At 39.0% G+C, this 14,716-nt stretch overlaps 1 protein-coding gene across 3 annotated transcripts in view; it reads right to left on the reverse strand.

The window, feature by feature from the left end:
• The window catches only part of Raph1 (Ras association (RalGDS/AF-6) and pleckstrin homology domains 1), a 75,514-nt gene extending 62,188 nt beyond the window's left edge, over positions 1-13,326 (reverse strand). For 2 of the 3 annotated variants that reach the window (XM_028765611.1, XM_028765612.1), the window contains exon 1: positions 13,140-13,227. The gene's annotated coding sequence lies outside the window, so the exon portion shown is untranslated. Of the gene's footprint in view, positions 1-13,139 lie in introns of all 3 variants that reach the window. The other variant, XM_028765613.1, reaches the window with a different exon arrangement.
• Positions 13,327-14,716: the final 1,390 nt, after the last annotated feature.

Genomic DNA, 14,716 nt, shown 5'->3' on the forward strand with positions numbered 1-14,716 from the left:
ATTTAGGAAAGAAATTGATTAAATTCTCTAAAATCTCTTCTAAATTATATAAGTAAAGAACACTTTCTAACTCATTCTATGAGGCTAGTATAATCCTAATGCCAAAATTAGACATCAGAAAATAGCAGATCAATATTAACTATGAAAATAAACAGGAATTATCTGGAATTATCTTCAATAAAAGTTAGCTAAAAGAATTATACACTATGAGCAAGTGGGATTTATCCCAAGTATGCACTGATGACTCAATCTCGGAAAATCAATTAGTGTAATCCATTATATCAGGGGGCCTCCAAGAAACACTGTATGATCAACAATGTAAGGAGATGGCAATCCAAAGCTCATTCATGATAAAAACAACAACAACAACAACAACAAACCTCTCTGTAAGTTAGAAAAAGGAACCCAAATTGATAAATATCTAAAACAAAAACAACAACAAAAATCCCTAATAAATATCACCCTTCATGGATGTCAACTCTTGGTTTCACTTATGGAGTCAACAGAATCCCCACGAAAAGTCTACCAAGTTATGATAATCAAGTGTGTTCAACTCAGAGGGTTGCACTGTACCACAGGATAGCTATGAATGTGGGCTAACACAAGACTGTATATTTACTTAAAACACTGAGAACTTTTGCATTTTTTTGTAAATCAATTGCAGAGTTTTCAAGAGTGAACTTTGTAAATGACAACACCATGTCTATGTCAAAGGGTTGGATGTTCCTTTGTAAATGGCAAAAGATCTGTAATAATTAACACAATTCTGAAAGAACTGAATAAAACCAGACAATTGATACTATACCCAACCTCAAGACTTCTGTACAATACTACAATAATCAAAACAGTGGGGTACTGGCAAAAGAACAGTCAATTGGATCAGTGAAACAGAATAGAGAATCCAGAAATAGAATTTGTGTGAATCGAGAATTCACACAAATAGAGACAGCTGACCTTTGAGACAATTCAATGGAGGAAAAACATTTTCAACAAATTTTTCTGAAATCTGAAATCTTTTAAAACATACACAAGGAAGAAAATGGAATGGATCTGTAACTCCTTGTGACTCCAGTCCTAAGGGATCTGACACCCGCTTCTGACTTCCATGAGAACCTGACAAGTACATAGAACACATACATGCACATAGGCAGCAAAACACTCACACACATAAAATAAACAAGCAAAATCATTGGGGCAGTTTTGTAGAAAATAGTGTGCTGGGTGTGGTGATGTACATCTTTAATCCCAGCACTCAGGAGGCAGAAGTAGACAAATCACTGTGAGGTGGAATAGTTCCAGACCAGCCAAAGCTACATAGTGAGGCATTGCTTAAAAAAAAAAAAAAAGTGTAAGAAGATACATTTAGCATTTTAAGAATAAGTAATTTCTACTCTAATATCATAAGCATTCAACAATAATTACTGAAACTTAAAACTAACCAGACAAAACTAAAACAAAATAACTTTAATGTTTAAAAAAAAAACAAGCAAGTATAGCCCAATGCTGTGTTTTTACAGTTTACCAATAATTAAATACATTTTCTCCCACCCCACCCCCCAAAAACTTAACAGAAAATAAAAGCAGGCATGAGTTGTTAGCCAAATCATCTCATCTCATTTATACACATAAATTTTACAACCCAGGGGTTAATATATTTTAGATAATTCTCCAATCAGTCGTACTACCAGGACAGCTAACATTTCTTTACAATAAACCCCCTTACTCCATTGTTAATAAACATAGGCACAGCTTTCATTCAAAACTCTGAATGAAAATTTCATTTTTTGGACAATTGAGACGGCTCAGTGCAATTAAAGATACTTGCTGTCAAGCCTCACTATTTGGATTGAAACTGCTTCTTGATAAACATTTATGATATAATTTTTCTAAACAAAAATATTATAGAACTCTAAAAAAATACATAATTTTACCCAGTTGATAAAATTATGATAAAGCAGGGGTTGGAAGTATATGGATCAATGAGAACATTCTAGTAGGTAGATTTCTCATCATTTGAGAAGCTATTGGAGATTATCTATATCAGTGGTTCTCAACCTTCCTAATGCTGTGATCCTTTAATACATTCATGTTGTAATAACTCCCACCATCAAATTATTTTCATTGCTACTCCATAATTATAATTTTGCTACTGTCATGAATGTAAATATCTGATATGCAAGATATCTGACCCCTATGGGAGTCATGACCCATAGGTCAAGAACCACTGATCTATATGATGATCCAGAGATACCACTTTTAAATGTCCAACTTAGAGGACCAAAAGAAACATTACATGATATCCCAAGCCCCCTAAACCAGGACAAGACTTCATCTTTAAAAAAAAAAAAAAAATCTCAGTGCTAAGTTCACACCTTTGATCCAGATATGTTAGAGGCTGAGGTGGGAAGATTTTGAGTTCAAATCAGACTGAGCAGAGTGAAACATTGTCTAAAACCAATCAACCCACATTAAAACAATGTTAAGTATATTAAATCAAAAAGTAGAGAACAACAACCTAATTAAAAAAAATTATCTGTCTTCTGCCTGAACATATGTCTGTGCACCACATGACTGTTGTGCACAGAGGTCAGAAGAGGGCATCAGATCTCCTAGAACTGGAGTTCTGGATGGTTGTGAACCACTATGTACGTGCTAGGAATCAAATCTGGGTCCTCTGCAAAAACAAGTGCTCCTAAACACTGAGCCATCTATTCCCAAAAACCTAAAAGTTTACGAACATGTAGCTATATTAAAACATGCATGGGAATACAAATTATCTGAGAGAGGAGTTTCATCATATATCTCTTTAAACAATTATTCAAAACAAAATATAAACAACTGATTACTGGGTAGATCTGTATGTTTTATACTTTATATTATGTTTTATTTTTAAGTAAAAAATAAATTTGGGGGAAAAAATCCAAAATGTAGAAAACCTAATATATGAATATGTTCAGGAAGCCAAAAACAGTTTCAATAAAAGCAGAACTAAACTGTGCTCCCAATAAACTGTGCGAACACAAATACGTATATGAGGAAATAGTCATTTCTGAATAAGTGTTTCATTTTCTTCTTTGTACGTTACTCTGTGTTAATATTAGTATTAGAAAAAAAACAAACCATAAAATGTAAACTCATCTGGTGAAAATATGCATTCCAATTAAATTTGTAAGACTATTTTTCTTTAGATTCTGAAAAGCTAGCAAAATGGCTTAGTGTGTAAAGGCATTTGCCACCAAGCCCAAAGATTTGAGGCTCCCCCAAACCCAAATGATAGAAGGGAGACCTGACTCCCAAAAGTTGTTCTGATACCCTGCCCCCACCACAGACAAATAAATAAATTTAAATTTTCTTTAAAAGATCAGACCATGTTAGTTGTCCTAGTTAGGATTCTAGTGCTGTGATAAATATAGTGACTAAAAGCAACTTGGAGAGAGAAGGGTTTATTTCTCCTTACAGAGAAAAGTCAGGCCAAGAACTCAAGGAAAGAACCTGGAGGGAGTAACTGAAGCAGAAGCTAAGGAAGAATGCTGCTCACTACTTTGTCTGCTCTAGCTTGTTTAGTTTCTTACATACCCCAGAATCACACGCTCAGGGATGGCATCCTCCTGCCAGTAGACCAGCTCCCCTCCCCCGTTTCAATCATTAATCAAGAAAAAGTCCCATTGATTTGCCTACAAGCAATGTGTTAGAATTTTTTTCTCAACTTTTTTCTTTTCCTAGATAAAACTGGCTTGTATCAAGCTGACAAAAAAAAAGAAAGAAAGGAAGAAAGAAAAAAAGAAAAAAAAACATAGCCCATTTAAATTAGTATTCAAAGCCACACAAGCCAAAAGATTTAACACAGCTTTAAACTTCTAATTTTAAATATTTAGGAGCTAAATCCCAGCCCTGGAAATATCTTTGGTTTTACATTTCCAAAGACAGTTTAAGTTTCTATGTCTAGTACTGTGACATCAGAATAGATAATAGTCCTGTCCCCTTTGCATCAGATAAAGTTATCACTTGGGAAATCTTCATATCAAATCTTAATTTATATTGCAAAGAGAAACTATGTATAAAGGATGATTTCCAAGTGTAGGAAATGGCAGAAACAGAGCAGAACACAATGTTTACGGAACACTGTAATAAAATGTTATATATGAAAAAATATAGAACACTGTTGAGAAATTAAAGACCTCCACAGACAGATGCACAATGTCAATGTATTAGAAAATGCAGTATTTTATAAGTTCTCCCCAAACTAAACTAGGAAGTTGATATAATTACAACCATCATGAAAAGGAAACTACATTGTTAAAAATGGAAATTAACAAGATGGATCTAGGAAGGTAGCTCAGTGGTTCAACACCCAGTATCACAAAAATAAATTAATAAATTAAACAAGGGGTTCTAAAATGTATATGATCAAAAAATAGTCAATCATGAAAAGATAGAAGGGCTTACTCTACCTGACTTCAGAATAATTGTATTTAAAATAATACTGGCAAAAAAGGATAGGGAATTATTATATCAATATAATAGAGTCCATGAATTAACCCACACGTATACAACCAAATGATTTTCAAAACCAGGAAGTCAAGATAGGTAAAGAAGAAAGTATTTTTTGATAAATGTTGAAATAATTAGACACCAAGGAGAGAGGAGAACTTCAATTTCCACATTGCACCATAATAACATATTAATTCAAAATGGATAGTAGCATGAAATGCAAGAACTAAAGTTATAAAGCTCATACAAGAGAAAATGTAGTAATATATCTTCAACTTTGATATAGGAATTTATTAGGACACAGAAAATGCCTATAGTCATAAAAGAAAAAATTAACAATCTTGATGAAGTCCATTATTAAAACTATTTAAAAGGCAAGCAGGCACAAGGTGACATACATTGTTAATCTTGGCACTACGACAAAAGGATTACCATGAATTTGAAGCTATCCTGGCATACATGACAAGTTCCTGTCACAAAATAAATAAACAAAAGCAGGCAAGTACCAAATTAAAAGAAAATATTTCTAGATAAATAATTTGTATTTAGAACATAAAGAACTGTTACAAGCTAAAAGAAAAAGAATGCTAAATTTTAAAATTAAGCAAAAGCCTTACATAGTTACTTCTCAAATGACTAACAATACAGAAAGGCTGGGGATGGAGATATGGCTCAGTGTCCTATTCTTGCAGAGGACCCAAGTTCAGTTCCCAGTACACATATGATGGTTCAAAACCATTTGAACTCCAGTTCTAGGGGATCTAATGCCCTTTTCTGACCTCCATGGGCACCAAGCACAAACATGATGCACATACATTATATGTTTACTCATACACATAAAAAATTTACAGAAATATAAAAAAATGTTTTAAGTGCTTCTTAGGGATAGAGCTATGTAGCTCAGTGGTAGAGCGCTTGCCTGATAATGGCCCTGAATTCTAGCTCTAGCATAATATACTCAGTAAGTATTTAATTCAGTAATTCAGTGTTGTTTGATAGACTTAAAAATTTTTGCAAGTCCATAGTGATATAGACAGCATTTTCTTCAGCACTCCTAAGAAGATAAAAACATTTCTAGTCATAGTTGTTTCACCACAGGTAACATCCCAGTAACTTCTGCCTATATTAATTGTAAACCTATGTAAGTTTTTATGTCCAGTTTTTATTTTTAGTGAAAATGTTATTTTAAAGGTTCATTCATATTATTGCATGTATTGATAATTGCCTTTTATTGCTAAGTAACATTCTATTGTATGTACAGGTGACCTGCAATAGATTGCTTAATATAGCTTCCCTGTACTGGTTACAGTTTGATACTGAACATTTTTTGTCTTTGTTTTTCAAGATAGGGTTTCTCTGTGTAGCTCTGGCTGTCCTGGAACTCACTCTGTAGACCAGGCTGACCTCAAACTCAGAAATCGCCTGCCTCTGCCTCCCAAGTGCTGGGATTAAAGGCGTGCGCCACCACTGCCCAGCGATACTGAACATTTCTACAGAAGTCTTTTTTCTTATAAGACTGTAGCCTAGGCAAGACCCGCAACAAAGAAACAAAAGTTCAGCCTATTACTAAATTTACCTGCCCAATTTTCATCAGGTATCACCATTTTTTGACCCAGGGGCTTACACAATAAGATATCAATCAAGAAGGACCTACTAAATCTTAGTGGTTTTTTTCTTACTAAATAATTGTCTTCCTTTCCGAATCCAGTCTCCTTACTTCTTTTCTACCTTAGTTCTTTCTGTCTTAGTCTCTTTGAAAACCTTAGCTTCTTAAGTTATACTTTCTATTGAGCCCTCTTTACCTTGGCATTCTGTTTTGGAGAAAAGAATGCCTATCTCTGATTTCTCTACATGCCTAGCTCTGTCTAAAGCAGAGAAACTATGCATTGTATTATCAGTAAAAATAAATATTTTAAAAAGCAAAATAGTGCTGTATTTTAAGGATTCATTCTCAAAGTGAGGTATCATATTAAAACAGCAATAAGAACAGGATGATGCTTTAAAGATCATGTAATCTGAATTTTCTGATATTTTACAAGCTTTTCTAGATGAAATCTTATAATGCCCCAGACAGTGACTCAACTGGCTAAGTTATTGCTAGTGGCTATTTTATGTTCAAATAATTGATATTAATTTATTATCAATTCAAGAAGAGAAGTTGTGAGTTAGACATATTAGTTACAATCTTGCAATGACCTAAGTAACACACTTATTTTTATAAAAATGTATTTTTATTTTACGCAGATAAAGTTGCAACGAGGCAGATGCCTGTTTTGTTAGCAGCTAATTGTTTTGGTTTTGCTATGGTTTTGAAATTTATGTAGCCCACTCTGGTGTCAAACTTGTGATCCTCCAAGAGTCCTCGGATTATAGGTGTGTACCACCATGTCTGACTTGGTAACAGTTGTTCACTCTGCAATCTCAGGATACTCAAGTACACTAATCCCATGATCAAAAAAGTTAAATCTTCTCTTTCAAAATTGTCTTAATAGCAATACTTACCAACAGCTTACAAGGTGTGATGGTCTGAAAAGTATGGCCCCTATGCTTAGGAAATGAGGTCCTGTTGGAGTAGGTGTAGCCTTGTTTCACTTGAGTGGGTGGGTTTTGAGGTTTCAAAAGCCTATGCCAGACTCAGGCTTGCAGTTAGGATGTTCTCATTTACTTCTCCAGCACCATGCCTGCCTGCTACCATGCTCTCTGCCACGATAATAATTAACAAACTAAGCCTCTGAAACTGGAAGCAATTAAATGCTCTCTTTTATACGAGTTGTCTTGGTCATGGTATCTCTTCACAGCACTAGAACAGTGACTAAGACAACGTTTTATTACTGGGACTGGGGTTCTTCTGTGACAGACCTGAGCAGGCTGCTTGTTGAAGAAATATGGAAGACTTTAGAACTCTGAACTAGAAAAGTGGTTGGGTACTTTAAGTGGAGCTTAATGGGCTATCCTTGTAGAAACACAGAAGACAGTACTAAGGGTGATTTAAACTGTGGAGACCCAGCTCAAGATGTTTCAGAAGGGAAGAATAGTAGTAAGTGGCCTAGAAAGCATTCTAGTGATATTCTGACAGACTTATTACTATTTTTATCCCTTGTCCTAAAAAAAAAATCTACCTAAAGCTACATTGAAAAGCTTGGGATTGGCAAAGATTTCAAGACAGCCTAATATTGACTGTGTATATGGTTGTTTGTAATCACTCTTATGCAGATCTGTAACAAGCTGGACAAAGAGAAATACAAAAATGTAGTTTGAGGAGGACATGAGCACAAGTAAGGATAATGGAGCTAAGGAGATAAAAGTTGAAAGAAAACCCTGATGCTAAATGGAACAGAGGGAGTGGTGACCTCAGGAAAGATCCCATCCAATTAACCTTCCAACCGGTAAAAAGGAATTAAAGGAAAGCTTAAGCAATGAATGAAACCACCAACAACAGACACACTAGCTGATCCATTAGCTATTGAAGAGGGAGCTGAGTTCCAACCCCATTAAGCAGCAGAATTTAGCAGCTTCACCTTGTGGTTCTGACTTTAGAGGAAAAGATACAAGAAAGGGGTTGGACAATCTGCTTTCAGAGAAAGTTGCTGAGGCCAAGCATGTGTCAGGTCCATCCTTCCATGAAAACCCAGAGAGGCTATTGCATGAAGCTGTGAAGAGCTGCAGAGTGGTATGGAGCCAGCCCAACAGAAGTTTGTTGAGTCATCAAAGGAGTTAGAGATCCAAAGAACACTTTGATATCAGACAAGATACAGAATTTAGAGTTTGCCCTGCTGGTTTTCATCTTGCTTAGTCCAGTACTTCCTCACAGTGTTCCCTTTCCTCCCTTTTAGAATGGAAATAGTTATTCTGTGTCATTGTCTGTTAGAAGTATATGATCTTCATTTTGATTTTGTTTTACAAGGAGTTACAGACTGCCACAAGTCTGAAAAGAGACTTTAAAGTTTGTATTTTAAATGGTATTGAGGAGACTGTAATAGATTTTTTAAAGTTGGACTGAATGTACCTATTTTTTTAACTCATGGTATGGCTATAAGCCTATGAAGGCCAAGGAGTGGAATATGATGGTTTGAAAAAGAATGAATTCCCACAGGCTCATATATTTGAATATTTAGTCACTAGTAGTGAAACTGTTTGGAAGGATTAGGTTAGAAGGTATGGACTTGTTGGAAGAAATGCATCACTGTTGGACTGGGGAATGGACTTTGAGGTTTCAAAAGCCCTTTCGAGGCCCAGGATCTCTCTGCCTGCTGCTGTGGATCTGTTAGCACTCTAGCACCATGTCTGCCTTCATGCCACCATGCTCCCCATCATGATGATAATGTAATAATGCTCTGAAACTGTAAGCAAGCATCCAATTAAATGTTTCTTTTACAAATTGGCTTGGTCATGGTATCTCTTCACAGCATTTGAACAGTGACTAATACACAAGGCAAATTACAAAACACTTGCAACAGCCTTTAATCTCAGCACTATAAGACAGAGGCAGGCAGATCTCTGAGTTTAAGGCCAGCCTGGTCTACAGAGCAAGTTCCAGGAAAGCCAGGGCTACAGTAAAGAGAAACCCTGTCTTAGAACACAGACAAGCAAACAAACAAAAAAGAAGGGCAGAAGTAAAAAAAAGAAACACAATGAACTACAAAACCATTTATGATAAGATACCAGAATTTGTTAAATGTTCATTGTTGTTTTTAACAATGACTTAAACAGGATGAGTACAACTTCTATAGAAATGTTTGGTTTTGCTTATTTAATTGAATACTATGGCACTAGCCATAGTAATAAACTGTTGGGACAATTAAATAAATAGTATACAAGACTAAAGTTTTAAAGAGTCTTCAAGATGTCTATGACATTTCCTATCAAATGTTCATTTAAAATTCACAAGCTTTAGTATAGGTCATCCAGTTTTTAATGTGTTAAAAAGAATTTAAATAAACATGCTAAAGTGATTAGCTAAAGTTAACCTGAGTTCCAGTCTAGCCTGGGCTACAAGGTAAGATTCTGGATAAAAGAAAGCCCAAGAAGGACAACAATAGAACAATGACTACACTAACAGAAAGCACCCAGAGTAATTAAAGGCAGAGAGACAAAGTAAAAAAGGTGCTAGGAGAAGTTGCAGTGGTAGATGACAAGTTACTATTTAACAGGTTGAACTTCAGTTTGGGATTATGAAAAAGCTCTGAAAATGGACAGTGTAACAGTTACACAATGACATGAATGTATTTAATGCCACTGAAACTTAACAACTTAATGTTTTAAACAGCAAATGGCTAAGGTTGTATAAAGACTTTAACATACTTTAAAATGGAAAAAAAAATGTGTTAGTTTTCTACATGGCAGTACAGGAAGGTGGTAAGAATATAAGAATTAGGCTTCCTGGTTTTAAACCTCTGTTTACTATAGAGCTGTGTAGTCTATCTCAGGATGTTTTCTCAATTAACAGAATCTTCTTCATAGAGGTATGGTAAGGAATAAATAATTCAATACATAGGAAGCACTGAAAGTAGTACACAATATTTAGTAACAATTTTTTGTTATTATAATTTAAAAACATTTTTGTGAGTCAGGACTTCAGTATATAACCTAAGCTAGCCTTAATCTTCCTGTCTTAGCTTTTCATATGCTCTGATTTCAATGTAATGCTCCTGACTTCAAGCATACAAATTAGACTTTGGCTTTGTGCTAGGTATCAAACCCAGGCCCTTATGTGTTTGGTAACTGTTCTCCCACTGAGATGTATCTCCAAACTTTTTTTATGAACTTTGGGTCATATGTCTGTAGAACCTTAAAAGCCCTTCATCAAAATTAAATTACTCCTTTTGTTTTGTTTTGAGGCAAAGTCTCATTATGTAGGCCACCCACAAACTCAGTATCTTCCTATCTCGGCCTCCCTCCCAAATACAGGCTCCTGTTACTACACTTAGCTCCGTAAAATTCTTAAGATCAGTAAGAAATAACAAATGAAAACCAGTAATCTACACCAAACTTCCCATTGAATAGGTAATGGAACAAAGATTTCAAAATAATTAGCCTGAGGTTACATATCTTACTCCATTAATATTACTTTTCCTAAAGACGTAGAGTTTGGGGTTAATACCAATATTGACATTCAATGACTTCCAAACCAAAGCCAATAAAGCAAATGTGTATCCCAGAATCTCTTATCTTTGTTTCTAATCCACTAACGTGTGTGTGTGTGTGTGTATGTATGTATGTATTTGGAGAGTGCCAAAACTCAGCAAAAATAAAACAAAAAACAACACAATTATCCTCAAAGATAACAGTTAAAAACATCTAGCCAGAAAACAAAGTGTTAAAAATTGTGAAGCCATGCCGGGTGGTGGTGGGGTGGCGCACGCCTTTGATCCCAGCACTTGGGAGGCAGAGGCAGGTGGATTTCTGAGTTCGAGGCCAGCCTGGTCTACAGAGTGAGTTCCAGGACAGCCAGGGCTATACAGAGAAACCCTGTCTCGAAAAAAAACAAAACCAAAACAAACAAACAAACAAAATTGTGAAGCCATTATCAAAAGATGCCTACCACTCCTTTACTGTCACCCAGACACTAAGTGAATAATCTCAGTGAGACCTGAGTCAAAAGAGTCTGTGTGGAATACTAAATAGAGCTAATATTCATCACAAAGAAACAGCTACACATCGCTCTTTACTAAAATCAAACAGAAGTGAGCAGCAATCCAAATACCACAAAATGTCTGGTGAAAAACAAATCCTTTGCAGACATTTTGTACTTACTTCAGCTGGGTTATCTGTAACTGGTGTCTGGAACAAACTCAACAGAGGGTTTTAAAAAGTGTCCTTATTTTGCCACCTCTCGAATTCGGATTTTACTTTATTTTTTATGTGGTTTGATTTGTATTTTATTTTTTACGTGGTTTGATGGTTTTTCAGATAGGCTCTCATTGTGAAACCCAGGTTGACCTGGACTTCACTTCAATCTTCCTGCCTCAGCCTCCCAAGTGCAGACTACAGGCATGATCCACCATGTCTGGCTCCCGAACCCAGCTCTAAAAGGATAATTACCACCTACAAATGAAATGTCTTCTCCCAGTCTACACTGTTAAAATCCCGCCCGTCCTGCTGAAATTGAAATACGTGGTGCATATGTATGAAAAAATCATGATGAGACCCAATATTATGTATAATTAATACATACAAATAAAACGGTTTTTTTAAAAAAGTATTATTCAGCCTTTTAAAAGGCTCTACTTTATAATGGCAGCTTCCAGAGATTTCCCCACACTGATGTCTCAATGTAGAATCAACCTTTTCTTTGCTGCCTAATGCTACACAAGCCTCAACAACACACTGTTACCAACATTCACTTCTGACCCCCACACACACCCAGCACTCCACCCCCAGCAGTAGGAGAAGGGATTTAACACGTATTGAACACTCACAAACAGGCAAGGGGCTACCAATTTTGCATACATTTTCTTATTCAATATTCTTGACAACAGGCTAGAAAGGTAAACAGGTGGCGTACTGCTGCTTACCGGTAGGGAACTACTGCATAGTTAATGGCTTGCTTGTCCACTATCACGTTCCAAGCCTATTCTAGCGAATGGAATGTTAGTTTGTTCTAACGCACTGTTTCCACCACTCAAGTGTTGTAGAAGTGTCTCCCACTATACCTGAGTAGGTTTCCGTGACTGTGTGCTCACTTCAATATTCTTACGAACACAATACCACCATTTAATAATCGAGTCATGCCTCAGCCCTAGCCCCGCTACCTTTACAGTTCCTTTAGGGAGGACTTTACCTACTTGAACGGCTCTCCACTTCTCCATGAAAATGCTGCAGGCAGCATCCACCCCAAACTGTTCTTCCCACAAAATGTACAAAATGCAACACACAGGAAACATGCAACTCATCTCACTTCCCAAAGCTCCTATTTCACTCTGAGGCACATGTTTATACCAACATAAGGATCAAGCGGTTTCCAATTCACACAGTGGGGCTATCCTAAGGCAACGTCTGAATAAGAAAAGGGTATCTTTCAGGTGTCTTAAAACGAAGGCATCCTAACCAACACTACGAGGCAGCTTTCCCTCTTTCTGCCGTCCTCCACTGAACTGTAGTTTGGATTTCCGGCGGGAATGGACGCGGAAAGATGAAATGGAGCTAAAAAGGCACTAGAGCAATTACTTTGCCGGCTTAATTAGAAGACACAGAAGGCCCCGCCTTTCTAAATCTCTGCAGTGAACTCATCTCTGAAGGCGGGCAGGGCATGGAAGCTAGAACAATCCCGCATCCAGCCATCGGTTTCTGCGGCTACCGGGGGTCAGTCCCTTTCCACCCGCGGTCCCCGGCCACCAGCGCCCTAGTACGGAGTATCAGCCCCGCCGCACCTTCCCAGGCGGCCCCAGGTCTCATTGTCTGCACCGTGCAGCCCCGAGGGGCGCGGGGTGCAGAACAGGCCCCGCCGACCCCTACCCACCGCAGGCCCCCTGGCCGGGCTTTGCCCAACGCCGCGAGCCTGGCCAGCAACGACCCCGCCCCGGGCTGCAGCCGCCCGCACTCGCCCGGAGGGCCACGCCGGGCGCTGGGAAAATGGAACCGGCAGCGCCTCCTGGGCACCCAGATCTCTCCTTTCCCCGACCCCGAGGGCCAGGCGGTGGGGCACTCACCGCGGCAGCCCCTCGGCTCTCACGGAGCCCCGCGCTAGGCAGCAGCTGCTCGCGCCTTACAGCCGCCGCCTCGCCAGGCGCGACGCTCCTCTCCCGAACGCTGAGAGCGCCCGCAGCTCCCGCGGCGCGCGCTCGGTGACTGACTGACCGACCCACAGAGCGGGCGTCGGCGGGGACTGGGCGGGGCGGCCGCAGAGCCCCGCGGCGCGGATCACAGAGCCCGCGCGTCCGGCCCCGGCACACAGGGCGGGGCTGAGGGCCGCGCGGCCCAAGGGCGGACCGACTCGCGCCCGGCCGCGCGCTCCCGCCGCGGCCACCGCTCACTTCCGGCGCAGGCGGCCGCGCGCCTCTCCTGCCGCCTGCACGCGCGCACGCGCGCGCCCCTCGCGGCCTGGCCAGCCGCCCCCCTACCGGCCGCCCCTCAGGCGCCGGGCCGCACCCAGCCGCGGCGGTTCTCCGCGCCCTGCCTTTCCTGCGCGCGTCCGTGTGAGCCGCCTCCAGGAACCAATGAATCAGAGAATGAATGAGCGGAGAGGAAAATCCCGCTGCGGTCCCGCCCGCCGTGGCCCTTCCCGGGAAGCCTGCACAATTGCTCCTGTCCGAGGGTCTTGGGAGACTGAGGGCAGACGAGCAGACCGGTCCAGACTGAGCGCCTTTGCCTGCTGTCCGCGTCCTCAGTCTCCAGAACCATCCCCAGGGCTTCCTCAGGCACTCACTGACTATTGTTGAAATCTGGGAGCACTGCTTTAGGAAATCTCATTTTAGCTTAAACTCTGCAGTTTCGGGCAATGTATGGGAAGCTTTCCGGAATCAGACATTAGTCCATTCATCTTTACCTTTTCACGTCAAAGCCTGTTCGTCTGTGTCCTTGGTTTCCTGTACTGAATTTGTTCTCAGCAAGGGTGTTGGCAATCTTTCCTGAGCCCTGAGCTGTATTCCCCAAGTACTAACTACACTTAAAATACTGAGTTTGATTTCAATCTCCAAATTACTCGGATGCTGCTTATTTTAATGCAGGTTTGACTTAGGCAGATCTACGTCCTTATTATGACCTTCATGTAAAGTTGATCAAAGGAAAGGAAAAGTAGTATTAAATTACCTTTGCTTGGCTATGTACTTTGTTAGCATTAAAGGAATTGAGCTATGGTCTGGCTGCATTGAACGTTCAGCATTCCCTTTTTCATGTCTTCTTGTCTGTTCTTTAACCGTTTCTGTATCTTGAATTTTCACCAAAAAAAAGAGAAAAACTAAATAGATCATGTATTTCCGAAATTCTGGCGATCTTTCTAAGAATGAGTATTCGTTTTTCTATTCTAGGATCAAATCCCAGTTTGACTAATTGCATTCTACTTCCTGATATTCTTGAAGATATCCAAGTGATTTTAGTCTTTTAGTAATCTTTTCCAAACTGTTGCACAATCTGTTTCAAACTGGTATTTAGAATTGTCCAATAAAATTATTTGGCTGTTTCACACTTGAGATACTTGTACTTTAGGAAATAAATGCATTTTTGTATTTTAAATTTAGTAGGTACTTCAATAATCAAATAACATCATGTAAAATTGTGTAAAATAACA

This window comes from Grammomys surdaster, unplaced genomic scaffold, assembly GCF_004785775.1.
Source record: "Grammomys surdaster isolate TR1022 unplaced genomic scaffold, NIH_TR_1.0 165, whole genome shotgun sequence".
In the NCBI taxonomy this organism is placed as follows: Eukaryota; Metazoa; Chordata; class Mammalia; order Rodentia; family Muridae; genus Grammomys; species Grammomys surdaster.